At 40.0% G+C, this 22,207-nt stretch overlaps 1 long non-coding RNA gene and 1 pseudogene across 1 annotated transcript in view; both read left to right on the top strand.

The window, feature by feature from the left end:
* LOC139821446 (uncharacterized) overlaps positions 1-22,207 on the top strand; it is a 31,966-nt gene that overhangs the window by 6,407 nt on the left and 3,352 nt on the right. The gene's annotated exons all lie outside the window — the stretch shown is intronic.
* On the top strand, positions 19,596-21,589 carry LOC139822194 (uncharacterized; annotated as a pseudogene).

Genomic DNA, 22,207 nt, shown 5'->3' with positions numbered 1-22,207 from the left:
GAAAGGAATACCTTAAGTGAATTATGTTATACAGAAAATAGATAACGAAAAACTATACACCCTATAGCACTCCCCGGAAAATTCTACTCCTATTTCATATACTTGTGGTAAAAATTCGGTCCAGAAAATCGGTAACGAAAAAATACACACTCTATAGCACTCCCCGGAAAATTCTAGCCCTATTTCATGTACTTGTGGTAAAAATTCGGTCCAATAGTTTTCAAATTATTAACGTTCAAACATACACCACCCGTAAGAATTTTATATAATAGTATGTAGGATAAGTTGCTCCTTTCACATATTATATGTCAAAACAGATAAATCAGTCACTTCAATTCGTGACTGTCGCGAGCAATTAAGAAAATATTCGCACATTATAAGAAAGAGAGAAAGCGATTAAGAGGATATTCGCACATTGTAAGAAAGAAAGAAAGAGAAAAAGAGAGAGATATATATACAAAGAAAAAAGGTATGTATCTTAAGGGGATCCTGCAGTGACTGGCGAACTTCCTCGATGTCGATAATGTCAACCTTTCTAATTTTGTTTTCCCTATATCTGTCTTTGTCTAACGAAATGACATCTGTCCTTTTTTCGATTGCTCGCCATCTTACGCAAGATCCGGCAACTACTGTTGCTGCTCTTCTTGTCATCCTGCATCCGTATTTGCATTACTAAAATAATTATTAGATGGATCTTTTTTTGTACGCATTGAATCTTACTTCTACTTACACGATATTATTCCTACATGTTTTCCCAAGGGTGGATGATAAACATTATGTACGTATAAACAGTAGCATTTTTGTTTTAAGCAAATATTGTCGTCAGGTGACAGTTGTGTATGTGCCCCAATAAGTAATATTTGTAATTTTTTGATGCTTTTGATATAAAATTGCGTTTTCCACTCTAGATTTTTGTGTGGACTTTAATTCTAGACCAAAAACTTGCAATTCTGTCAAACCAATTAAAAGATCCATCGATTAACGATAATGTCGGTAAATCCTACGGCTGCAGGATCCCCTTAAATATCAAATTTATATTTCAAAAAATTTACGTCTTTTAATCTCTCCATCTCCTTTGTTTTATTTTTTTAAATTTCATTATATGATATCTTATTGACTTTCTGTCTTTTCGTTTCTTAAGAAAAAGAAGGATATTCGCACATTATAAGAAAGAGAGAGAAAGAAAGAGAGAGACAAAGAAAAAAGGTATGTATTTTAAATATTAATTTCCTTTTTATTTCATTATATGATATCTTATTGACTTCCGTTTCTCATGAAAAAGAAGGATATTCGCACATTATAAGAAAGAAATAAAGAGGATAGAATTAGAAACATTGCTAATAAAAAAGTGTGCAAGTGGAATAAATGTGCAAGTAGAAACCTGTACGTTGCTTCCTCTATGAGGAAGCTTGTTTTTTTTATGCATAATTATTAGTAGATATTTATTAATTTGGCTTTCTCATAGAGGAAGCAATGTACAGGTTTCTACTTGCACACGCACACTTAAAAACTATAAGAAAGCAATGTGCACACACAAGTGTGTGTGTGTGTGTGTGTGTACGGATTTTTTGTACACACATCTACTTCTACAATTTTTTAGATATTCGGTTGAAGTTTTGCACACAAATAGAGTATCATAGAAAGTATGTTCTCCTCTAATTTTATTAAAATCCGTCGACCGGTATGGATTTTAAGGGGATTTTTATTTTTCAGAAAAACGTGTTTTACGCTATAGCTTTCTCAATATTTGAGATATCGATCTATTTCTAATTCTAATATATTTTTTAGTTTTTTCTACTCCTATTTCATATATAATTCTTTAAAATTTAATTAATCAGTTCTTGAGTTATAGAAATTTCAGTAAACTTGGCTGTTTTATTTTAACAGAAATTGGTAACTCCTTTATTATTAACAATTTTTATTAATTCTATTATATTCTTCAGTCTTTTCTACCCTTACTTCATATATAATTCGTTAAGATTAGTTCTAGATTTGGTTGATTAGTTACCAATTTCTGTTAAAAAAAAAACAGCCAAGTTTACTGAAATGTCTATAACTCAAGAACTGATTAATTAAATTTTAAAGAATTATATATGAAATAGGGTATTTGTATATTATGAGAGAGAGAGAGAGAGAGAGAGAGAGAGAGAGAGAGAGAGAGAGAGAGGGAAAGGGAGCGGGAAGAGGGAGAGCGCTGACAAGCAGGAGACGCAGCGCAGAGGGCGAGGGCGAGTCGTGAGCAGGGCGAGGGCAGATGTCGTGATTGAGGGTAGATGGTGCGGTCGTGACGCAGCCGCGAGATCGACTCGACGAGTATCGCAGGCATGCGCGACGCGCGCTCTCTCTGCGAGAGCTGACGATGGTGCACGCGCGATCGAGACGCGCCGCTAGCGACGATGAGTGAGCGCGTCGATGCGGTCGCTCAGCGGCGCTTCGCAGAGAGAGCGCAGAGCGGCTCTAGCGCTGTGCGCGTATCGATCGCGAGCGATTCCTCTTGTATATATTTCATATGCCCAAGCAAGGCTAAAGGGCAAAACCAAATAACAAAGCAGTAATACATGCAAAATAAGCATAACAAACTACAGCACTTAAAACTACTTATAATTAACGCAACTTAAAACTAATCAAATTAACTTAAGACTAGCGCACTTAAACTAGAAAGCACCACGCAGGCAAAACTAGACAAAACTAAAAGCAGAAAAAGAAATGACCCAATCACTCAGCTTTAGACGAATGCAAGAAGGTACTAAGAAGACTCTTGAAGGCAGGAAGGGAAGATGCTGATTTTATAACATCAGGAAGAGTGCCAAAAGTATATTGACGAAAGCAGAAAAGAATTCCTGAATTCCTCCAGAGAGAGAGAGAGAGAGAGAGAGAGAGAGAGAGAATTTCCCATTTTTGCTTAAAGGTTTTTAGCCGGTGTAAGTCCGGCATAACCTTAGAGACCGGCCCTAGGGTATGCATTAGGGATTTTCCTCCTCCAACGAGAAACAAAAAAAAAATAGACCCAATATTTTAAAATTGGCGGAAATTAGAAAACACACAACGTTGGAAACCGGTTTCAAAATTTTTAAAATTTTTCGAGAAATAATAAGTATCTATGGTAAAAGTTTACAATAACTTATACAGCTCGGATTACTTTGACCTTGACATATGTTGTCAAGGTCATTCTCCTGAGTGACCTTCAAAAGTTTTTAGCCGGCGGTCGTTATTCGTTAAAAAGTTATAAACAAAAAAAGTTTGAAAAATATAGCAGCTATTTTGACTATTGGAAGGCATAAATGACTAATATATATGTCGAGATAGTTCACACATACACTTTGTTTTTGTTTAGTTTTTGTTTAGTTTTGTTTAGTTTAGTGACGCGCTTTAAACACTTAAATACTTTTAAAGCGTGTCACTAACCTACATAGATTAGTAACGCGCTTTAAATAGTTAAATACTGTTGAAGCGCGTCATCTAACCTATGTAGGTAGTATTTAACTGTTTAGTTAAATACCCTCGCTTACGTGTTATGGGCTACTGCATCTCCCCCGAAAGCAGGGGGGTGTGGGTGAACCTCGGTTCGCGTGAAAAGTGTATGCGTGAACTATTTCGGGGCTACCGCACCTTCCCCGAAAGCAGAGGGGGGGGGTGTGGGTGAACCTCGGTTCGCGTGAAAAGTGTATGCGTGAACTATTTCGGAGCTACCGCACCTCCCCCGAAAGCAGGGGAGGGGTGTGGGTGAACTTCGGTTCGCGTGAAAAGTGTATGCGTAAACTATTTCGGGGCTACCGCACCTCCCCCGAAAGCAGGGGGTGTGGGTGAACCTCGGTTCGCGTGAAAAGTGTATGCGAAAGTGAACTATTTCGACATATATATTAGTCATTTATGTCTTCCAATAGCTCAAAATGTCTCAAAATAGCTGCTATATTTTTCAAACTTTTTTTGTTTATAACTTTTTATTAAGCAGCGACCGCCGATTAAGTTATAAGAAAAAGTTACTCAGAATCATGTCCTTGACAACATATGTCAAGGTCAAAGTAATCCGAGCTGTGTAAGTTATTGTAAACTTTTACCCGTGATGATAAAGCAGTTGTTAGTCAAGATATCTTTAACAATTTTGATGTTAGAGTTATGGAATTTTTTGTCAGAGAGTATAATAGCGCGGTCAACTAAGCTAGTGATAGTGTTTATTTTGTATTTTAACGGGTAATTCGAATAAAAGTTTGTATACCGTCCAGAAAATGTACGTTTCCTGTACCAGTTCGTTATCAAAGTATTGCCATTTCGGATCACCGTTGTGTCAAGAAAGTTAAGTGCCCCGTCCTTTTCCGTTTCATATATGAATTTCAATCTGGGATGATAGTCATTAAATGCTCTTAGTATTATGTCAACTTTAGGTTTAGGGACAACAGCAAAGATGTCATCAACATATCTGACAAAAATCGGGATATCGAAATCTAGCACGTTCAAGCAGTGCGTCTCCAGATCATCCATTACAATGTCGGAGACATCTGGAGACAAAGGAGACCCCATGGGGTTGCCGAAAATCTGCTCATAAATCGCACCGTTGAAACTGAAGCTGGTGGAGGATAGAATCAAGTCAATAGTATATAAAAATTGTTGTAAATTTAGATCTGTTTTTTTCGAAATGTGACTCCACCTTTTCCAAATCTTTCGGAATGTTCGTGAAAAGTGCAGTAACGTCAAGTGAAATGAGTATTTTATCCTCCTTTATCTGTCTGTTATTAATAAAATTAACGAAAGACCAGCTATCTTTTACATGCGACTTCGGTTTTGGAATAGATGAGTGTAAAACTACTTGTAAGAGCTTTGCTACGTTGTATAGCGGACTTCCCAACGCCGAGACAATAATGCGTAACGGGAGGCCAGGTTTATGCACTTTCGGCAGCCCATACCTATCTATGTCTTAGATATCTTAGATATCTTGACTAACAACTGCTTTCCAAAGTCAATCATAAATAAATACATTGCCAAAAGATTAAATCAACTTAAAACACGAAATACATCTACCGAGGACAGTAAAATAATTTTTGATCCAAAGAATAGTATACCGTTACCATATGTGAAAAATCTGAGTGAGTCTATAAGTCGAGATCTAAAAAAAGTCAATATTAGTACTTTATATGCGGTCCCTAAAAAACTCGACTGCATAATAAAAAGAGGGAAAGACAGGATAGATGATCTTAATCAAACCGAATTAGTTTATAAAATAAACTGCAAAGATTGTAATGCTGCGTACATCGGGCAAACGAAACGGCATTTATGTACGCGTCTCAGGGAGCACCAGAATGATATAAAGAAGAACGTCAGTAATCATTCCGTGGTTAGTTGTCACAGAATGTCATATGGACACGACTTCGACTGGAATAAACCAGTAATCTTACATAAGGAAAAACAGACTAAGAAGAGGGAAATAGCAGAAATGTTTTTTATAAAAAAATTCAACGATAATATAAATTTACAAAGAGACACAGAGAAGCTCAACGCTCTCTACGAACGTATTATAGAAGAGACATAATTTCCTACTTCTTACTCTGTTCCCCTCTTTTGATCGTTTTGAGCGGTACTGTTTTGTTGTTATCCGTGTCCGCACATTAACAGTAACATCGCCGACTCGACAAGTTCTTTACGAACGATCGAATATGCCGTGTAAACGGTCTTCTATATATTTTAATTATTAACGAACAAATTATGTAAGCACTTTATTTTTATTAATTGTGAATTATATCCCGGGAAAAAATATTCATATCTGACGGTATATGAACATATATAAATGAGATATGAACATATATGAACATATATAAATGAGATATGAACAGATATAAGTTTTATATGCCCATATCTAAAGCATATATAATCATATATGGTTATATATCGCCACATATGATCAGATCGTACATTATACATGACACAAGATCTGATCATATAAGTTCATATATGGTCAGACATATTATTATGTGTAGCCAGATATGACACTATACATAATCGTATCTGGCCTTACATGGTCGTATATAAAGAATGTTCGGCCATGTATTATCAGATATAATTATGTATGGCCATACATAACTGTATCGGCACTGTATATGATCATATATGACAAGACGCGATGCTGTATATGATTGTATATGTTCATATACGGCCGGAAATGATATGAAACATGATCAGATCTGTCTATATATGACCAGATTGGGATATAATGATATAAAATGTCCGGGAAAAATATTCATATCTGACAGTATATGAACATATATAAATGAGATATGAACAGATATAAGTTTTACATGCCCATGTATAGAGCATATATAATCATATATGGTTATCTATCGCCATATATGATCAGATCTTGTGTCATGTATAATGCACGATCTGATCATATATGGCGATAGATAACCATAGTATGATTATATATGCTCTATACATGGGCATGTAAAACTTATATCTGTTCATATCTCATTTATATATGTTCATATACTGCCAGATATGAATATTTTTCCCGGACTTTTATATCCGCGAACAAAATGTCCAGGAAAAATATTCATATTTGACAGTATATGAACATGTATAAATGAGATATGAACAGATATAAGTTTTACATACCCATATATAGAGCATATATAATCATGTATGAACCTATATAGTCATATAATATTATATATGATCAGATCAGATATTGCATCTCAAAGTATTCAATAGATGGCATTCGATGGGATCTGTTTCTCGTATTTAAAATTGACAAACAGTGTTATAAGAACGGTATCAAAAGACACGACACACTGTCTCGCACTATAGAGCGGCACAATTTTTGTATTAGTTGTATCGTGGAGTCTACTTTTATAATAAAGTTGCACACTCTTAAAAAATAACTTTTGAAAATATATAACAATTTTCTGAAACTTACTTAAATATATATGTTCATACCTGATAAATATATAGTTCGTACCTGATCATACCTGATCAGATATTAACATATACAATAATACCAGATCATATATTCTCAGATCTGGCCAATTTCCATATCTGACCATATATGGCCATTCATATATGATCATATATGATCAGATATGAATATTTTTTCCCGGGATATGTTACATGTCGTAATACTTTTTATCATTAGTTTTTAGATGTGGCGTAGCAGGCATTATGCCTAACTAATTAATAGTTTGTACTCGTAACGCTTGAAAAGGACCTAAACCCGAGGTCGAAACGTAGCGTGCAATTTAATAAAGTTGGCCAGTTGGGTCGAATAAAATACACCTAAGCTGAACGATTTATTAGTTGATTGTAATTATTATTGCATATTTCCTTACTGCTCCGTACCCTGATGTTCTAACACGATATTTTATGAACTAAAACCTTCCTGGAGGATTGCTTCATAGGACGGTGAAAACCGCGCCCAAGTAGCAAAATGACGTCATAATAACGGTAAATTTTGATCACAAAATGACCAATCTGACGTCCTACATAGGTCTCGTGAGACCCGAAAATGACGTTGATATGTCACATCTACACGACGTCATTTTCTGACGTCTTGTTGACGGAAAAAATAGGTCCAATGTACGACATACCGGATACCGGTTTCTAGAAATGTTTTTGCTTCCTCATAGAGGAAGCTTTGTTTTCATAAACTTCGTATATGAACCTTTGATCGTATATAAAACTAGGTCTAATCAACCAAATGTTAAAGAAATATATATGAAATAGGGGTAGAAAAGACCGGAGAAAAAATTGCTTTTTAGTTTTCGATGCTAATGTGTTTCTTATGTTCGAAAATGTCGGAAAATCGTAATTTTAAAAAATGTTCATATGTGTGTATGTATGGATGTATGTATGTAAGAATGTGTGTGTGTGTGTGTGTGTGCCAAATTTACCGAAATTTCTATAAGTTGTGACGTGACAAATGTCACGTCCCTCACCCCAGATGGGAGCTCGGCCGAGGGAGGCGTCAGGGATGGTGCCTCCGCCCGGGGCGGGCGGAGAGCGAACATTTAGGTTAGGATTAAGATCTGTTGCGAGCGTTACAGGTTGAAGGACAAGGCGACGGGAAAGGGGGACACCCTCGTGAATCTGGGGGCGTACAATTTTCCGCCTGACCCCCACTAAACATGGGGGGACACTTATCAGCGGGCGCCCCCGCCGCGAATAGAGTACCCGCCGCGCCATACCGATAGAGGAAATACGTTCGGATCCGCGGCCGAGGCTTATGATATAATGAGAAAGTGGAACCTCCACTTCTCCGGACAACGCGGTAGCGACGCGGAAGCATTTTTGTTACGGATTAAGGAGGCCCGCTCCATTGTTCATGTAGATAACGCCGAACTATTTAAGTGCTTGCCACTATTCCTCTCGGGTACCGCGTTATATTGGGTGAGATTAAAAAGCGAGAATTGGCGGGATTGGCGGGATTTCGAGCACGCGTGGCGAAGTCGATTCGGCGATCCGGACTATTTGACGACCCTTCGGGAAGAAATACAGCGAAGAACGCAGGGAGAACACGAGCCGGCGGTCGAATATTTAACCTGCTTACGGTCCCTGTTCACGCGAATGAGCCCTCCGTGGTCTCTCCCGGAACAGCTCACACTAGCCCACCGTAACTTACTACCGCGGCTACAGCTCGCGATCCGTCGGTGGGAGTTTTTGGTGGACTCGGGGTCGAACATGACGCTCCTCGGTCGCGGGGGGATGCATATAGTAAAAAGTCTAGGCGTTCCAACCACGCGGGAGGGGGGCGCAACAATCCGAATGGCAAACGGACAAATAGCCCCGATTCATAGAGAAGCCTCGCTCTCCATCCATCTAAAGGACCGGAGTCGGAAAATCTCGGTAGGCATATTGCCGGATTTGGCCGTGCCGTGTATCGTGGGGATGGACTTCCTGACGAAGTTCGGTATCACGCTAGACTTCGGAAAAGGGGAATGGCATTTCGCGGATAGGCCTCGCGTCCGCTACCAGTTTCAGTTGAAGGAAACAGACCCCCGCGTTTGTGGGCTCGCGGAGCTAACCATAAAAATCAGAAAAAACATCTGAAAAATTTTTTACGGAAAATAGTAGCACCGTCGGGAGACCCCGGTCTGACCGATCTAACCGAACATAAAATAAAAGTAGGAGACCATCCGCCGCTAAAGCAACGTTGCTATTTAGTCTCGCCAAAGGTGCAAGAAGCAATTCGCGCGGAGGTAGATAAAATGTTAGCAGCCGGAATACTGGAACCGTCCGCAAGTCAATGGTCGAATCTAATCGTGATGGTAAAGAAATCGAATGGCAAGTACCGGTTTTGCCTGGATTTCCGCGGAGTCAATAAGATATCTAAAAAGGACGCGTACCCGATACCACCAATGGACGGAATACTCAATAAATAACGTTCGGCAAAATATATCTCTACAATCGATCTAAGCCAGGCTTATTTTCAGATTCCGTTAAGTAAAGACAGCCGAGAGATCACCGCGTTTAGCGTCCCGGGAAAAGGCTTGTATCATTTTGTTCGAATGCCATACGGATTAACGGGTGCCCCCGCGACGTTCCAACGACTATTAGATAGTTTAATAGGCCCGGAAATGGAGCCTTTCGTTTTCGCGTACTTAGACGACATAATTATCGCGACGGAAACTTTCGAGGAACACCTCGAATGGTTGAAACGAGTGCTAGATAAGATTGCAGCTGCGGGATTAACGATTAATATGGATAAATGCGAGTTCTGTAGATCTCAGGTTAAGTATTTAGGCTTCGTGGTGGAGACGGGAGGCGTATCAGTGGACCCAGAAAAGACGCGCCCCGTGCTGGAGTAGTCGGCGCCCCGAACACTGAGACAATTGCGTAGGTTTCTCGGGATGTCATCGTGGTATCGGAAATTTATACCGGATTTCGCGACGCTAAGTGAGCCCTTGACCCGCCTTTTGAGGAAAGGCAGGCGCTGGGAGTGGGGGGATGAACAAGTTCATGCATTCAATAGCATTAGGAATAGCTTAATGGCGGCCCCCGTCCTGGCATGCCCAGATTTTAAAGAACCTTTCGTGTTACAAACCGACGCGAGCTCGGTTGGGTTGGGGGCGGTCTTGACTCAAAACTTAGAAGGGGAAGAACGCGTAATAGCCTATGCCAGTCGCGTATTGTCGGACCCGGAAAAGCGGTACTCGGTGACTGAACAAGAGTGCCTGGCCGTGGTGTGGGCCATTCAGAAGTTTAGGCCGTACTTAGAAGGTTACAAGTTCACCGTAGTTACGGATCATAGTAGCTTGCGGTGGCTCCACAACTTGAAAAATCCCACGGGTCGTTTGGTCCGCTGGGCGTTGGAATTATTAGAGTATGATTACACCGTGGAGTACCGCAAGGGAGCCCTACACCACGTGCCCGATGCCTTGTCGCGGATGTACGAAGGCGCGGAAGGCGGAAGAGTAAACGCCGCGATCGAGATCGAGGAGTGTGAGGGTACGAGTGACGAGTGGTATCGCAGGCGGTATAGGGAGGTAGCGACTGACCCGAAGCGGTTTGCTCACTGGAAAATAATTGATCGGCAGCTATATTTTTTGCGACCGCGACCGGTTATTTCGGACATAGTCGAGGATTTGGACCGGTGGAAGCTGGTATTGCCGAGGGAATTACGCGCCGAGGCCCTTCGCGAATCCCACGACGCGCCGCAGGCCGGTCATTTAGGAGTCGAAAAGACATATCAGCGTCTCGCCGTGTCGTACTATTGGCCAAATATGTTTCGCGAGGTCACTCGGTACATTCGGACGTGCGACACATGTCAAAGGACGAAGGTCGAGCAAGCTAGTCCCGCGGGGTGGATGGGCCGCCGCGTTATAAAAGGGCCGTGGACTTCGATCACCGCGGACATAGTGGGGCCCTTGCCTCGCAGCAAGGCCGGCTACCAGTACCTTCTGGTGATCCAAGATTTATTCACAAGATGGATCGAGTTGAAGCCATTGCGAGCGGCTACCGGCCCGAAAATTAAAGAGGCGTTGGAAGATCTTATCGTGTCGCGGTGGGGTACGCCGAAGATCTTCCTCACAGATAACGGAACTGAGTTCGTAAATCGCGTGATGAAGGGTTTTGCTGAGGAGCATGGCATCACGCATGCCACGGTGCCGCCGTACCATCCGCAGGCCAACCCCGTGGAAAGGGTCAATCGGACCCTGAAAACTATGATCGTGTCGTTTATTGAGAGGGATCACCGGGAGTGGGATAGATACCTCCCACAGTTTCGTTTCGCTTATAATACCGCGTCGCATTTGTCGTTGGGAGCGTCACCGGCGTTCGTGAATTTGGGACGCGAGTTAGTGCCGCCGAACTTGTTGCGTGACCATGGGGAGGACGTGACTCAGGTGGAGCCGCGGGACTCGGCGGAGTGGTCCCAGCGGATGATCGAACTGAGGGCCGTTCGAGAATGGGTGGCGGAGAATATGGACCAGGCGAACCAGAGGCAGGCCGCGCATTATAATCTGCGTAGGCGACCGCGGAGATTCCGAGTCGGGGACTTAGTATTAAGGCGGCAGCACGTGCTTTCGTCAGCCGCACAGAATATCGCGGGAAAACTGGCGCCGAAATTCCAGGGACCCTTACGAGTAAAACGGGTGATCTCTCCGGTGGTGTACGAGTTGACACAGCTGGACGGGTCAACCGTAGGGAAAGTGCATGTCAAGGATGTGAAACCGTACTACCCTCCTGTCCCCGACCCGTAAGGAAAATTCGGTAGACGGTAGTCCGGCAGGGGAGATTTGACTGATCAGGGGCGAAGATTAGGAAAAGATGGGGAAGTAATTCGGAGATTCGATGAGTAACGTTGGAAGGGGAGACGCATTGACTGATCGGGGCCGGACGGGGCGAAGCCGTCACCGGCAAAGTAAGGGCTAATGAGGGGAATTGTCATGTTGGTATGGAGTAAACTCCAGAAGGCTTGAGCGGTGGCCACCGGCAGACCAGGGCCGACGTCCCCCTCGGCACTCGTCTGGGAGCGGGGAGTTGTGACGTGACAAATGTCACGTCCCTCACCCCAGATGGGAGCTCGGCCGAGGGAGGCGTCAGGGATGGTGCCTCCGCCCGGGGCGGGCGGAGAGCGAACATTTAGGTTAGGATTAAGATCTGTTGCGAGCGTTACAGGTTGAGGGAGAGCGGAGCAGATGGCCAGGGTCACGACGTTGTAACGGCATGTGCCGCATCGAGGGACTTACGGCTGGACAGCAGGAAGCTCCCGAGAGCGGACGGTCGACGGGCGGGTCACGCTGGAGCCCACAGCCGGAAATCAGCTGGCCTGTCAAGGCGTCACCAGCGGCACGAGAGCACTGCAGCCCGAATACGGAGGACCCGAAAAGGGGGACGCCCCGACGAAGGTTCCCGTCAAGGAACGGGGCCACCACCGGTGTACCGGTGTATGTTCTTTGTTACTCGAGTGTGATGATTGCGCTACGCTCCCTCTCCTATTCCAACCGCGGTTAATCAAAGAAGCCCACGCCTAAGAACACTGCGATCTCGTGTATCGTGGTGCGAGGAATCGCACCTGGCGCCCAACATTACATCTTAAAAATACTCAGTCGAGCTACCATCGGGGTTTCGGAGAGAAATATCGCGACCTATAAAGAGATCTATAGTGAAGAAAGCGACGGCGCGCTCCTCCACGGCCGGCGAGACCGTGAGGACATCGTCGTCGTCGTCACAAACTCAAGAACTAATCGACCAAATATTAAAGAATTATATATGAAATAGAGGTAGAAAAAACTGAAGAATATAATAGAATTAATAAAAATTGCTAATAATAAAGGAGTTACTGATTTCTATCTAAAAAATCTACATGATTACTCTAATTTCCGGAAGATATTAAGCTTAAATTTTTTTTATGGATAGAGTATTATTAAAGGTAGGTTGGTGTTGAATTTGACAATAATCGGTGAAGGAGTTACCAATTTTTGCATAAAAAGTGTACAAGTTATACATGCAATCTTATATATATAAAGGAATCATTAAAGGAAGGTTGTTCTGAATTTGGTGAAAATTGGTGAAAGAGTTACCGATTTCTGCCTAAAAAATGTATATACAGTAGACCGAGGCGAATCGGATTACTAATTAGCACGATAAAACAGCTTGTTTGAAACAAAACACTAACAAAAATTGCCTTAAAACTTATATTGATCCGATTTGCCTCGGTCTATCCTAAGTTATTTGATGGATAGAGTATTATTAGAGGAAGATTGTTATTGAATTTGGAGAATCGGTGAAAAGATTACCGATTTCTGCGTAAAAAGTTACATGTATAAGTTATATCTGTAATTTTATATAGAGTATTATTAAAAGAAGGTTGGTACTGAACAAAATGGAAATAAGATATATACGCAATTAGTAGGGATTATTTTAGTAAAAACATTAATTATTTAATTGATTTTTGTAGGAATATAACAGATATTAGTGTAACAGATATTAGTTGCAATAAAGCTTTATCTCAATAAAAAAAGTGTGCAAGTAGAAACTTGCACATTGCTTCCTCATAGTTTTTAAGTGTGCAAGTAGAAACCTGCACATTGCTTCCTCATAGTTTTTAAGTGGGCAAGTAAAACTTGCACATTGCTTCCTCATAATTTTTAAGTATGCAAATTATAAATTTGAACATTATTTCCTCACAATTTTAAGTATGCAAATTATAAATTTGCACATTGCTTAATCAACATTTTATTTCGCTCATAAAGCTTCCTCTATGAGGAAGCCAAATTAATAAATATCTACTAATAATTATGCATAAAAAAACAGGCTTCTTCATAGAGAAAGCTTTATGAGCGAAATAAAATGTTGATTAAACAATGTGCAAATTTATAATTTGCATACTTAAAATTGTGAGGAAGTAATGTTTAAATTTATAATTTGCATACTTAAAAATTATAAGGAAGCAATGTGCAAGTTTCTACTTGCCCACTTAAAAATATGAGGAAGCAATGTGCAGGTTTCTACTTGTTTTTTTGTATATTTCCATTTAAAAAAAATCGCATAATTATGTTTAAAAAAAATTTATAAAAACAGGTATATTTTTGCATGATGTCTACATGAAATATAAGGATCATTGAGTCTTTGGAATATATATATATTATATTCCAGAGAGATGTATTTGCAAGGTATCTTTCATTTCAACGGAATCTTTTATCTCTGCCATACTTTCTAGGTACTTTGCGAGTTCTTCGCTACATTTCTTCATAATCGGGTGCTTTTACTTCGTTAAAAATAAAGCAGATGTTCCCGATTATTAGGAGTGATTATTAGGAGTGTACAACATCTGCCCTCATGGAAGTAACGTCGGTCAAGAATTTGCGGAATAATGAAGGTCTCGTTGTAGTTGCAAGTTTTTAACAAATGTGTTAAAGGCGAAGTATATTTTCGGACGAATTTAAATTAGACAATGTGCTGAGGATGACTCCAAAAAGGGTCGAAACGTTCGCGACTTATATATGACTACTTTGTATAATAAAATTTTTATCGACTGTACATCAAGTTCGGATCTTATTGCTTAATTGAATTCAAATATTTTATATTCTGAGCCTCTAAATAATATAAATAATTAATGTTTTTACTAAAATAATCCCTACTAATTACGGATATATTTTATTTCCATTTTGTTCAGTACCAACTTTCTTTTAATGATACTCTATATAAAATTACATGTATAACTTATACATGTAACTTTTTAAGCAGAAATCGGTAACTCCTTCACCGATCCTCGCAAAATTCAAAACAACCTTCTTTTAATGAATAATCTATATAAAATTACATGTAGGGGAGACCAGGGCTAAACCGCCAACGGGGTTGAACCGCCAAATCAAATATCTCGGAACCTGTATATTGTGCGAACTCGCTATTAACATTGTAAACGCTGCTTATGGTACCCATGTGACCAACGGAGTTTCGGCAGGTTACCTGCCGTGTTATGATTTTTACGAGGGCAAACGTGTTTTCGGAAGGTGAAAGTGAAATTTTCTGCGCGTGGAAATTTTGTAATATCTTGAATATTATTGTATCACCGAATCTCAAAGTAAGTGATTATGAAGAGTAATGCATGCTGAACACGAATCCAGTGTAGTTTTTTCATTATCGTTGATGTCTAATATTTCGTGGGCGATCAAACCTGAAACTTATGTTTGGGGCTTATCCGCCAGTAAGCACCCGGGGCTGGTCCGCCAGTCTCGTCACTGTGGCGTGCCGGGCGCACGACTTCAGCTCACGGCGATTTCAGGTTAGGTTTCCCTCGAGCGTGATTCTGTCTTCTCTTGCACGTGCGTCAGTTTGTATAGGAGAGAAATGGTACGCACGTATCGTCGCAAAGCGGGTGTTTTGACCGACCGAAAAGATGGCGGACCGTTGTTTCCGAGATCGCTCGCGCTCACGGCACGTCGGCGAGGCACGGCACGGCTCTGAGATTCCGCGATTTCCGCGCGAGAGTTGACATGCCGCGCGCGAGGTAGATCGTCCCGGCCGCGGTAGATCGTCGTTGTTGGTCGTTGTGTCAGTGTCAGTGTAGTGGTGGTGGTGTCGGTGGTGGTGGTGGTCGTGACCGTCGTCGTCGTCGTCGTCGTCGTCGTCGTCGTCGTCGTCGCCGCGCGTCGTCGTCGTCATCGTCGTCGTCGTCGTCGTCGTCGTCGTCGCGCGTCGTCGTCGTCGTCGTCGTCGTCGTCGTCGTCGTCGTCGTCGTCGTCGTCGTCGTCGTCGTCGCGCGTCGTCATCGTCGTCGTCGCGCGTCGTCGTCGTCGTCGTCGCGCGTCGTCGTCGTCGTCGTCGTCGCGCGTCGTCGTCGTCGTCGTCGTCGTCGTCGTCGTCGTCGTCGTCGTCGTCGTCGTCGTCGTCGTCGTCGTCGTCGTCGTCGTCGCGCGTCGTCGTCGTGGTCGTCGTCGTGGTCGTCGTCGTGCGCTCCAGTGCGCTCGTCAGGATCTGTATTCACGTGCCTAAATTGTTTTATGGAATAGGTAAAACAATTATTTTTTAATAACGTTTCGCATAAAAATTTATAAATTTTTATATTTTTCTCTTAAAAAACAATTATTAAAATGTATCCTATCATTTTTCAAGATTAGATGTACGTATATGTATTAAAAATGCAGTGTGGCGGATTAGCCCCGGGGGGGTGGCGGTTCAACCCCGGCATTTTTGAGATTTCAATTTTTGCACCGTTGTCGTTTTTGCTCCATACCGGTTAAACAAAGCGACGTAGATAAAAATTTTTTAAATAAATTTTGTAGCTAAAGGTTTACTCTTTACAGTGGTATATAATATTTAACTTAAATTATTTATTTTGTTGTTAAAAATCGGCACCGAAAAAAAACTGGCGGTTTAGCCCTGGTCTCCCCTACATCTTATATACTTTTTAAGCAGAAATCGGTAATTCCTTCACCGATCCTCCAAATTCAATAACAATCTTTCTCATTTTCTTTCTCATTCAATCTTTCTTTAATAATACTCTATCCATCATATAACTTACAGTAAACCGAGGCGAATCGGATCAATATAAGTTTTAAGACAATTTTTGTTAGTGTTTTGTTTCAAACGAGCTGTTTTATCGTGCTAATTAGTAATCCGATTCGCCTCGGTCTACTGTATACATTTTTTATGCAAAAATCGGTAATCCCTTTACCGATCATTGCCAAATTCAACACCAACCTACCTTTAATGATTCCTTTATATATATAAGATTGCATGTATAACTTGTACACTTTTTATGCAAAAATTGGTGACCCCTTCACCGATCATTGCCAAATTCAACACCAACCTACTTTTAATAATACTCTATCCATAAAAAAATTTAAGCTCAATATCTCTAAATTTGCGGAAATTAGAGTAATCATCTAGATTTTTTAAGATAGAAATCGGTAACCCCTTTATTATTAGCAATTTTTATTAATTCTATTATTCTATTTTTATTAATTTTATATATTCTTCAGTTTTTTCTACCCTTATTTTATATATAATTCTTTAAGATTTGGTTGATTAGTTCTTGAGTTATAGAAATTTCGGTAAATTTGGCGCGCACACACACACACACACACACACACACACACACACACACACACACACACACATATGGACATTTTTTTAAATTACGATTTTCCGACGTTTTCGAACATAAGGAACACGTTGGCCTCAAAAACTAAAAAAATCATTTTTTTGGTAATTATACAGAATAACTAACAGCTCGGATTACTTTGATCTTGACATATGTTGTCAAGGTCACCCTTCTGAGTGACCTTCAGAAGCCGGCGGTCATTGTTTATTAAAAAGTTATAAACAAAAAAAGTTTGAAAAATATAGCAGCTATGAGTATTGGAAGGCATAAATGACTAATATATATATGTATATATATATACAGGGTGTCCGAAAAATCGCCTACTCCACTTCGGGAGGTGATTCCGGACCCAAAAACAAGCAAAAAAGTTCATACAAACATAGGTCCGGAAATGAGTCGTTTCCGAGTTATAGCCACTTTTATGTCCAAAAATCGTAATTTAGAATCCGCTTGGCATCCCTCTTATTACGTGTGTACTGTTTATACACACACAATTAAAGTATTATTTAAAAATTTATATTAACTTTCGCGACGCGCTTTAAAAGTATTTAATTTATATTTACTTTTAAAGCGCGTCACTAACCTACATATAGATTAGTTGACGCGCTTTAAACACTTAAATACTTTTAAAGCGCGTCATTAATATATACGCCGAAGGCGTGTCCTAAAATCAGTGAGGAGGGCCTTTCCCGCCTATTTATGTACTGTTTATACACATGTGTATAATACATGTGTATAGTACATGTGTATAAACAGTACACAAATAGGCGGCGGAGCCCCTTCCTCCGCATAATAAAACTAAACAAACTCCCAGCGTGATACCTAACTGCTTGAATCATCTGTGTGAATATTTGTGGCGATATACAATAAACGAGCTTGTAAAGCGCGAACCCATGTGACAACTCGTCTCGCGTGAAAAGTGTATGCGTGAACTATTTCGACATATATATTAGTCATTTATGCCTTCTAATACTCAATATAGCTGTCTTTTGGCATTACGCACTAATAACCGCGTCGACTCTCTTATTGCCAATTTTGCTTCCTTACAGAGGAAGCTTAATACAGACCTGCTATATTTTTCGAACTTTTTTTGTTTATAACTTTTTAATAAACAATGACTGCCGGCTAAAAACTTCTGAAGATCACTTAGAAGGGTGACCTTGACAACATATGTCAAGGTCAAAGTAATCCGAACTGTGTTAGTCATTCTATATAATTACCATTTTTTTCGGTCTTTTCTACCCCTATTTCATATACATATATTTCTTTAACATTTGGTTGATTAGACCTGGTTTTATATACGATCAAAGGTCCATATACGAAGTTTATGAAAACAAAGCTTCCTCTGTAAGGAAGCAAAATTGGCAATAAGAGAGTCGACGCGGTTATTAGTGCGTAATGCCAAAAGACAGATATATTTTCATATTACATGTTTCCGGACGTTTCGGCTTTTCTTCGAGCCATCCTCAGCAGTACAATAAACCATTATCCATTATAACTATGAACTTTTGGATTAGGAGGTCGGAAAACCATGAGAATTAAATGATTGCTATCTATACTAAATGGTCAAACATAATTAATGAAACAAAGAATAAGAGCAATAACTCATTTTAATCCGAAACACTCACCAGATAGTCAGGAGAACAGAAGATGGTCAACAATATAAAATTACATTAAGGGGGGAGACTCGTCTCTTATGAAATTTTTTTGCATTTTTTTTTGCTTAAAAAATTCATTTACTATCTGAAGAACATATTCCCGAAGTATTAAAGCCAAAACACAACGCTAAAAGTCCCTGAGAAGTCATCAAAGTGATGAGCTCCAGATGTGCCGCGAGCAGGTAAATGAGCGGGAGACTCGCAGAAACTCGGCGATACTGGTATATTGTTTGTTTTCACGTGGTGTGATCGTTCGTAACGTTCATAGGCTGCGTTCCACTTATCGCTCACAACGCTCGCGAGCATCATTTCGTCTTTGTTTAACATTTGATAAACAACAACAAGGATGAAATGATTCCACGAGCGTTGCGAGCGATAAGTGGAACGCACCCATAATCGTTTCTGTGTCGAATTACTTGTAAAAATGAATAATCGCAAGTGTAGAAGGGAAACACCAAACTTTCGTCCTAACCAGTCTCGTCGTCGGCGATTTATGGGCAATCAGTTTATGAGTAATTCGAACGCGGAAGTTGAGGAGGAATCAAGCGAGGAAGTTAGCAGATCTGCTAAGAAATTGAAGGCATCGGCGGACGATATTATTATAAATCCAACTATATGCTATCGAATAATTGAATTCATAAGTGTTTTTTCTGCTCTCGCTGATTTGCTTGTATGTAAGGTGTGCAGACAAAAAATTACATTTGGACAATCAGGAGACCAAGGACTTGGTTTCAAAATTTCAGTGAAGTGTAGATGTGGAACCACACTGATTGATTCTGGACCGAAGATACACAGTGGATTTGAAATAAATAGACGTATAATCTTTGCAATGCGCTTACTTGGCGTTGCTCGAGAAGGTATAAACATTTTTTGTGGTGTGATGGATTTAGGCAGTGGAATAAGCAAAACAGCGTATGCCCTTATAATAGAACACATGTATACGTCTATCAAAAAACATTTTGATTTGAGTTGCGCACATGCAGTGGAGGCTGAGCAAAAAGAAAATGAAAAAAATGAAAAGCTATTATTAAAATTCACGGTTAGTGGCGACGGATCATGGAAGAAACGTGGATTCTCGTCTTTGTACGGAGTAACGACTCTTATAGCATTTTACTCAGGAAAAGTGATTGATTTAGTAGTGAAAAGTAGCTATTGTCAAGCATGTACATACTTTCGGCACCACACTGACAATCCGGAATATGAAGAACATCAAGAAACTTGCCCAATAAATCATACAGGATCTCCCGGTAAAATGGAAGTTGACGCTGTACTTGAAATGTTTCACCGTTCTGAGGAACGTTACGGAGTACGTTACACCAATTATGTCGGAGACGGCGACAGTAAAACATTTAAATCTATTTTGGATGCTCAACCTTATGAAGACGAAACAGTGATCAAAAGTGAGTGCGTAGGTCACGTCGAAAAACGAATGGGAACACGTCTAAGAAATGTTAAAAAAACCGCTAAACTTGGTGGCAAAGGAAAGCTTACAAATGCTTTAATTAAAAAATTGACTAAATATTACGGTTTGGCGATTCGCAGAAGTGCACACTCGAAAGAAGACATGAAGAAAGCAATAATGGCCACGTACTACCATTTGACTTCAACAGATAGACAGCCACAGCATCACTTCTGTCCTATCGGCGTCGACTCGTGGTGCGCATATAACGCTGCACAAGCCAATAATTCAACTTTCACTCATCCAGTACCACTCCACAAAGATGTACAGAAGCACATTTTACCAATTTATCAAGACTTATCTCGGGATGATTTATTGGAGCGATGCGTGGGCGCCTTTACTCAAAACGCAAACGAATCTTTCAACGCAACTGTGTGGCGTTTGGCTCCAAAGCATTTAAACTGCGGTTGGAAAATCGTTGAAATTGCTGCATACTTGGAGGTATATTTAACGACGGATATAAATATGTACTTCGAGCTATGAACGACCTGGAACTTCAAATTGGTCCCGAGTGCAAAAAATTTGCTGACATGTACGATGACGCGCGAGTACACAGACAAAATCGACGAAGCAAAAGCAGTTTAAAAGAGGCCAGGACTGCTGCAAAAGAGAAAAGTGCAGCACAATTGAATGCTTTTGCGGAAGAGGAAGACTTGATGTATGGTCCTGGCATCGCAGACTGAGCTTTGAAAGCTGTAAGTATATCTCTGAACACAACTTTTGTAGACCAGAAACTTTAAACGCGTTTTTCTCAAAACGTATTTTTTCGCGCGCCGGAGAATATAACTCAAAATCTAATCAACCGATTGACTTGAAATTTTGCACAGATATTTGTCAACTTATTGGCATGAGCATGAACCTAAATTTACATTAAAATTTTTATAATAAATATTATTTTTAGCCATTTGTTTGAAAAAAAAAATCGTAAAATTTTTTTAAAACGTCCTCTATTTTTCAAAAAAAATTTTTTTTGCTAAATTTAGGTTCATGCGCATCGGAGGATCATAATTTAACGAAAAAATTTTGGTTTGTTGATTTCAGTTCATTACAAGGACCTGGGCATTCTCCCGCGCAAAATCTAGACGACAACTTCGAGCAGCTGCAGCGCAGCCATTTTGTATTTTTTGTACTATAAAAAAATTTTTTCTTGTACATTTCATCGTCAACATTATCATGTATTTTATTAGGATTCAATAAATACTCTCAGTTCTTTATAAAAAATTATCAAAGAAAGGGTCAAAGAGACGAGTCTCCCCCCTTAAAAATACATTAAAGATTAAAGTGTCCATATGACACGTTGTTGTCACGATAGATTGCACGACACTGTGAGCCGTCAAGTGGAATAAGAACAATTATACCAAGTAAAGTAGGAATCTTGTAGGTCATAATGGGAATAAAAGTGTAAATAATAAATAAGTAAATGTATATAAATATCATTTTCAGATCGAGGACCAAACAAGCACAATGTTACAATTTATTTAAATTTATTTAAAATGGGAACATATATATGCATGATGTAGGAATTCCGTATCCTTTTGTAAATTAAGGGGATCCTGCAGTGATAGGCGAACTTCCTCGATGTCGATAATGTCAACCTTTTTATTTTGTTTTCCCTATATCTGTCTTTGTCTAACGAAATGACATCTGTCTTTTTTTTGATTGCTCGCCATCTTTCGCAAGATCCGGCAACTACTGTTGCTGCTCTTCTTGTCATTCTGCATCCGTATTTGCATTACTAAAAATCCCCTTAAGGGGATCCTGCAGCCGTATGATTTACCGACATTATCGTTAATAGGTGGATCTTTTAATTGGCTTTATAGAATTGCAAAAATCTTTTACAGAATTAAAGTCCGCACAAAAATCTAGGGTGCAAAACGCGATTTTATATCAAAAGCACCAAAAAATTAAAAATATTACTTATTGGGGCACATACACAGCTGTCACCTGACCACAATATTTGCTTAAAACAAAAATTCTACTGTTTATACGTACATAATGTTTATCATCCACCCTTGGGAAAACATGTAGAAATAATATCGTGTAAGTAGAAGTAAGATTCTA

This window comes from Temnothorax longispinosus, chromosome 11, assembly GCF_030848805.1.
Source record: "Temnothorax longispinosus isolate EJ_2023e chromosome 11, Tlon_JGU_v1, whole genome shotgun sequence".
NCBI lineage: Eukaryota > Metazoa > Arthropoda > Insecta > Hymenoptera > Formicidae > Temnothorax > Temnothorax longispinosus.
Note: the sequence above shows the minus strand (reverse complement) of the source record. Positions and strands in the feature narration are given on the sequence as shown.